Raw genomic sequence first — 7,500 nt, 5'->3', positions numbered from 1 at the left:
CCCCGGCGACTTGACCGATGTTTCGCCTTTGTGAAAATGTATTTTTCGAATAGTTGCGAGATCATGTTTTTATCCGGCAAACACCGCATGTCATAATCAGGTCGATGCGTTATTTTCATACCTTTGTGAATGCGCCAGTTGAGAAGAAAAATGACCCGTAATTGTCCGGGCGTTATTTTTGTCTCATCGACAAATGAAGTCGGATCGAGTTCTTGTTTTTTCCCGGCGCCCTTCGCTCGGACATTGGGCCGGGAGGGGGGGGGGGGGGGGGTGAATGGGCGCTGCTCGCATGATGGCCGATCCGGCCGCTCTCTTAATGATATATGGAATACGCCGTGGCATTGAGGGCACTTGATAAAGTGCGCGCCGCTCCCAGAGTGCAGGTTTATCATTACAGAAATCGGGTTCATTATTGGCGAAATGTTTTATTACGGGAATCGGATACGTCATTGGTGGAAATGTTTGGTCGGGCAGCTAACCGGTCATTGTGCGAGGCCGGAGTACTGCAGGCGGCATTGTTGTCGTATTGTTGTGTTCGGATGTAGTGTGACTAAGGGCCATCATTCTTGCGTTTTGTCACCACCGGCGGTTGGCGGGAGAGTTATGGCGCCGCTCTATGTATTGAGGGGAATAGTGAAACCTCATTAATGAGGCTGTTTTATGGTCGCTTGTTCTGATGGATTGATTGAGAGAGAGAGAGAGAGAGAGAGAGAGAGAGAGAGAGAGAGAGAGAGAGAGATGGTTCTTGTCTGTTCTAGAAAGGGGGATTTGGTGGGAGGACCTCGAAGGGGGATAGTGCCATCAGTGCACCTCATGCGGTGCACTGTAGGCATTACTTAAGGTTCTTTGCAGCGTGCCTTCGGCCTCTAGCTGCAACCCCTTTCGTTCCTTTTACTGTATACCTCCTTTCATATTTCATATTCTTTTCCTTCCATATTACTTCCCACCTTCTCCTAACAGTTGCTTCATAGTGCAACTGCTTTCAGGTTTTCCTCCTGTTACACCTTGCAATCCTTTTACTGTCAGTTTCCATTTCAGTGCTGACTGGCCACAAAGGTCCCAATGCTTGGCCTTTGGCCTAAGTCCCATATTCAGTCAATCAGGTAATCAGTCAATTGAGAGGGAGGAATTGAAGGTCGTTAAGAAGGGGGAGGAGAATCTGTTACCTCCAATAGGTCCCCATTCTGGTCTCGGCCATATTTCTTAAATAAATGTCCGTAGCCGCCTTCACCTAACAGCGTATTCTGATTTCTTCGGTCGAGGTTGCTATTATTTCCAGCCTTATTATAATCCATTTTTCGTAATATTTATCAACGCAGGTCTCGCAGTTTCTGTTCCGTTTGTTTACTCACCGATTCGTCATTTTCGTGGTAGTGTGTTGGGTGAACCATACAAAAACCAGAAGCACTTGACAGTTTGGAATCGAAGGCACATCATTAGTTTGTTGCTTTTCCTCAATATTTTTATTGTCATTTGTATTTATTATTATTCTCATTACTATTATTATTGTAAACCATGCTTCGGTTGAATTATTTAAGTATATATATATATATATATATATATATTATGCGCGCGTGTGTGTTTATGTATGTGTAGAATATATACTAACATAAAGAAAGATCGTCTGGGCACGGCCCGTAATTAAAGGGATGCAGTAGTCACCTGGTGTCTGTAGTGTGTCTAGGAGGACGGCGTCTCCGTCTACTTTACATTTTCCCCACTTCGTTAATTTTTATTATGTTGGTTCATCAGAGGTCTCCTGTCACTTGCGGACGAGAGGGAGGAGGAGAGGAGGGAGAGGAGAGGGGGGGGGGAGGGGGAGGAGAACGATGAGGGGGAGAGGGGGGGGAGGGGGAGAGGGAGGGGGGGGAGGGGGAGAAAGGGGGGGGGGGATTGGGGGAGGAGAGAGGAGAGGGAGAAGGGAGGGGACGAGGCGGGGAGTGGGAGAGTGGACGGGAAGATTAGGAGGGGATGGAGAGGAGGGAGGAGGAGGGAGGGGGGAGGGGGGGGCGGAAGGGAGGAGATGAGGGAGGGGGTGGTGGGAGAGGGAGAGAGACGAGAGAAGAGAGAGAGAGTAGAGAGAGAGAGAGAGAGAGAGGAGACGAGAGAGAGACAGTTATGAATGGTTTCACCGTAGTGTTGTCAAAATTACCTCGTCTAGGCCTTCCCGTTTTGATGGCATGCATTTTGACTTAACAGTGAACAATAACATCTAGGGTTTTTGCCATCTGCGCTAGGTTCGCCCGTTTACGATCGACCCATGGCTGGGTAGATAAGCACTTCTTTGATTAAGAGATGCATAACACTGTCCTTTAGGGAGGACGACTGCATCGTCCCTCCTCGTGAGTCGAATACTGGACACTTGATGAAATATTAACTGATGATGTGCTTATCGCTAGGAGATGAAGCAAATGTGAAATATATGGCTCTTTGTTTGACAAGTTAGTGACCAGTCACATTAGTCACGGTATGGAACAATTACATCATTGAATATTAATGCTCAACTTCAACATTGTGACATTCGTTGCAAAGTAGGCTTGAATTTTGGAATTCCCTGCAATTTATTCCTTTTTTATTTTGTTTTTGAAAGTCAGCACGAGTAATTTCGTTTATTTTTTACATGCATGTTTTTATGATAGTGTACCAATACCGTCGTCTAAAAACGTCGCTGTGTGACTGATTCAAAAATATGCCGGTCCATGCTGCTGGAGTACTGCGAGATTTTAACCACCTTCTCCCCCTGCTTGAAAGCACAAAGCGCATTGTCAGTCGGCCCACAAGCTATTCCTAATTACACGTTGATGTGCTTCTCTTGGGCTCTTTGTAATTAGGGGTCTCGTGGAAATTTTTAACTTTTTGCCAAGTGGGCCCCCTTTCATCCAGCAAATTACCTAATGGCCTGAGCCGAGTCGACGACGACGCGCTGTGATCTGCCAAGAATGCGGCTGACGATTGACCCCCATTGAGATTCCTCCTGTGATCGGGCGACTGTGCAAGCATGCGAGTGTGCAACGGTGTCGTGCGTTTGGCATTTGCAGTTTCATCTTCGTGTCTTCCGGCGAAAATAATCTAGGAAAGGTTTTTAATGCGCAGGCGCACACAACATTCCATCGGGCAGCGTCGTTCTTGATCCCCTCGAAGGTTCGGGGGTTAATTTTAATGAGTTCTGGGGATTATGAAATTGTCAGGTATCCTCGATTCGTCACAGTCAACTCGTCCTGCACATAGCCGGTCAAATTATATCTTAAATGTTGAGAGCACCTTTTTGTTAGGTGGTTCTTGCCATGGGCTAGTTACGAGTACTATTGCTGCTGCATCGACTGTCTATTTTTTTTTTTTTCGTCGTGTCGGTGCTGCGACTACCAAAGAGATTTCTTAGTCACAGTTGTTAAATCCTCGGCTTTTGTTCTTGCATTCTGGCTCTCGTGTTCTTTTGAAAAAGAAGCAGTTTAGACCCGTTGTGGAGTTATACTCTTCTTTTTTTTTTTTAGATTATAGGTTCAGTAAATTTTATCCGTTTAGACACACGTCTTCCCACATTGTCCACATGTCTATATGGATGTATGTGTAACTTGGAGACTGTATACAAGGACTTTATTCTATTCTATGTCATTGATGTCATTAGTCATTGTAGCTACTGTCTTCGTGTAGAAAAGAAATGTTACTGATATTCTTGAAGACGATGAATTTTAAATACACATTGACCGTGGTATGTCTGTCTGGGGTCTGGGAGGGGGGAACCGAGCCAACTCCATCTTGTGATATTAAGGCCCCATCCATACTTTTCGTCCTTTTTCCTTTTGGGCTGCGGTTCTGATGGGTCGGTCGAGCCATTCCTTTCGACCATCTCCTCCCATTCCCTCCTCCCCCCTCCCCCCTCCCCCCTCCCCCCTCCCCTCCCCGCTTCCCCTGTGAGGTCCTCCACGATCCAACCTTCTCCAAGATGGCCTTACCCCTGTCCCCCTTGGCAGCAGAAGATAATAACAATGATAGCGGGTGATTTGCGAGCGCTGGATGCATTCCTTGCACCTTGCACCTTGGGTTTGCCATCACGGCCCTGCACCGCCGAAGTACACGCCGCTCGCCATTAACACTTCGTTTCTTGCGCCGTATTTCCTTCCCGTATGTATAGTGGGCCGTATTAGTAAGCCAGTTCTTTCCTTCTACTTGGTGGGATTTTTTTTCCTTCTTTTTCATTGTAGGTTTCGTGTTGAAAGCTACGTTTTTAAAGGCTTTATTTCATGAGTAATTTGTTGACATTTAAGTTATTTATATCCGATAAATTTTTTACTTCATGCATTTTATCAAGGTTTCATAGTAGTTGTTTTATACCAGCCGGTAGGTTTCATAGTTGGTTTATACCAGCCGGTAGGTTTCATAGTTGGTTTATACCAGCCGGTAGGTTCTTGGAGTATATTTTGAAAGGACATTTGAAACTAAATATTCCGTTTCAAATCCTTAGGGGAAATTTACTGTGCCGTCCCCTTAACCATTTCTTTGGTTTGATGGCCCAATTTGTCATCACTTTGATAATATTAATGATAATCATCATTGCTGGTAATAGTAATATCAGTAGCGTTTTCGTTGATGATAGTAGTAGTAGTGAATAATATTTAAACGTAATAGAAAGAGTTTAGGTAAATCGTTTACTGTAACTTATATTTTTTAGCCAGATAATTGGTCCTTTCGTAACTGACATATATGAATGATACTTTATGAAAATGTCTTTCAATAAAAGGTATACGATTTATTTCGAGGGTAACGCGCGCCTATATATTGAAGTGAATGTACAATATCAGACAATTGTTTAAACGATTGCTATATAACAGAGAGAGAGAGAGAGAGAGAAGAGAGAGAGGGTGGGGGAAATGGCCATTGACTATGAGACATTGATAGTAATTGGTGTTTGGTGTGTGGGTTGGGGAGGGGGAGTTGCTGGCAGTGGCCAAGGAACTTTTAGTACGATGGACTTTGTATCCTCCCTTTCCTTCTCTCCCCTCCCCCTTTCCTTCTCCCCTCCCCCCTCCCCTCCCCCCTTTCCTTATCCCCTCCCCCCCTTTCCTTCTCCTCCCCTCTCCTCCTCCTCTCCCCCCTCTCCTTCTCCTCCTTCTCTCCCCCCTATACCTGCCCTGGTTCCCCGCCACGAAAAAAAATCAAATTTCGTGCCGATGACTGTGTTCTCCCTCATCGGCATCATGCGAGTGGTGAAATTGGTCGGTTGAGGTGAGCTTTATGGGCGAATGTCACGTCAACCTGCGTCCATAATAGGTCGCAATTGACGCTGCCTGATTGACAACCTCATTGTGGTATTGCATGTTGCGCCCTCATTAGTCATGTGCGGGCGCGCTCTTGGGCGGCCGATGGAAAAGAAGGTGGCCTCGTCGCTCCTGTCGTCTTCGTCGTCGTTTCGTTGCCGTAATCGTCGTCGTCGTCGTCGGCCGCTGTCGCTGTTTCTGCTATTAGGGTTGATCATTCCACTATGCCAGGGCCGCTCCCCTCCCCCTCCCCTCCTGGCCGCTATTCCTGCATACGGCTACGGCCTTGCTTGTGCGTTGGATAAATCATCTGCTGTTTTATCCGATTCCTCCAAATCATCCTCCTTCCTGCAGTGGCTACGGCTTCTGTTTCTGCGTTAGATAAATCCTCCGTCGTATAGCTAGGTGGTTATTTCTGCTGTTTTTTCTAGCTTCTTTTATCCTCCTACAGCGTCTTCTAATACTAAGCTGTCTTCGTCTAATAATCCCTATTTTCTTCCTCCTCCTCCTCCTATAGCACCTTCATTTTTGCACTTTCAGTGCCATGCATTTCTTCTTAATTCATTTTTATCTTTTAGTTCCAAGTGACGAGCTTCATAGAAAGACTTGGAGGAGGAAGTGAATGAAATATTCTTTTTTTCCTTTAAGCCATAAGATATTCCACTAACTTTAACTGAAGTGTGTGTGCCTTTGTTTTGCCTCGAAAGTCTTGTGCCTATATATATAATATATATATATATATTATATATATATATATTATATATATATATATATATATATATTATATTGATGATTGATGATTATAGATTGTTGTGATTGTTTCGTCATATTTCCGTAATTTGACCTCATGATATGTAGTTCGGATGGCACAATGTAAAAAACTTTTATTTCATTTAAAGTATAAAACTATTATTTCATTATTTTATTGATATGTCTATGTCTGCGGAATTTCTTCCATAATATTGCATTCTCCTGCAGCGACATTTGGAAACAGAGTTTCCGCCCCCCTTCGGATATATGGAATGCTACCGTAGAATTTAAGTAATCAAGAAAAAGGGACAAATTGTCACTACTGTTCTTATTTGCATTGAAAGTCATGTATACGTGGAAGTATTTGTGCCGTCAGTATTTTTTTCTCCACTGGGATCAGACCTCGGGTCATATTGATTTCACATAACAGGTCACTTCTGTTTCGTCTTTTCTTTTAGCAAGAATATCTTTTTATGGTAGGAAATTATAGCTGGTGTGAAAATGTGCAGAGGTCATGGAATCCGGCCTTTAAAAAAATAAAAAAGAATTCACACTCTAGGGATTAAATATATGAGTGTTTCCAGTCTAATTCTTCTACTAGTAGTCAGTGTGATTCCAGTATCTGTCTCTGTCTTTCTTCTCAGGTGTGTATGTGTGTGTGAGTGTGTATGTATATAAATGTCTTTATTGTATTTCATGTGTTTTCGCTGCATTCCCACGTCTGTCTGTCCCCAGTACCCTAAGGTAAGGTCTCTTGTATGATTATAGGTATCACCATGTTCTGCTTTTACGTCTTCTCTCTTGCCGTTCTGGTATTGCTCTTTTCTTGTGATCTTTTTATTTGCCCCCATATATATATATATATATATATATATATATATATATATATATATATATATATAATATGTATGTATGTATATATATGCGTGTTTATGTATGCAAGAGTATGCATAGAGAGACAGGGTGCGGATGAGATAAAAATATATCCTTGATTTTTTTTTTTTTTTTTTTTTTTTTTTTTTTCACATTTTGTTGATCTGTATGTAATCATAACCCTGTTCCTAGCAGTTACCGGGAGAAACAAGATTTATGTTATGATGGCCTTGATAAAAATGACAGTACAGAAGATTACGAAGATGATTACGTTTTTATAATGATAAATGCCTTTATGAATTTTTATTTATTACCAATTTGACTATAATTAAGGTATTTTTAATTCAATTACATCCAGTTTTTGGCATTGATTATGTATTCAATTATTTATGAATATGTTTATTTACTTTATTTTTGACACAGGCACACTGTCAGTTTTACCTTGATTAGATAGCTTTTTGTTTTCCCTTTTACATTTTTACAGAAAAAAAATGAAATAAAAATGAAATTAGAAGAATAAGGAATTGCAGAATGTTGGAGAGCACAGTGCACTTGAATTCTTGGTCCATATCACTCAACGGATCACTCGAATAAGTGGTTTGTGCTCACTTACTAATCTCTT

Source organism: Macrobrachium nipponense, chromosome 30 (assembly GCF_015104395.2).
Source record: "Macrobrachium nipponense isolate FS-2020 chromosome 30, ASM1510439v2, whole genome shotgun sequence".
Lineage (NCBI taxonomy): Eukaryota > Metazoa > Arthropoda > Malacostraca > Decapoda > Palaemonidae > Macrobrachium > Macrobrachium nipponense.
Note: the sequence above shows the minus strand (reverse complement) of the source record.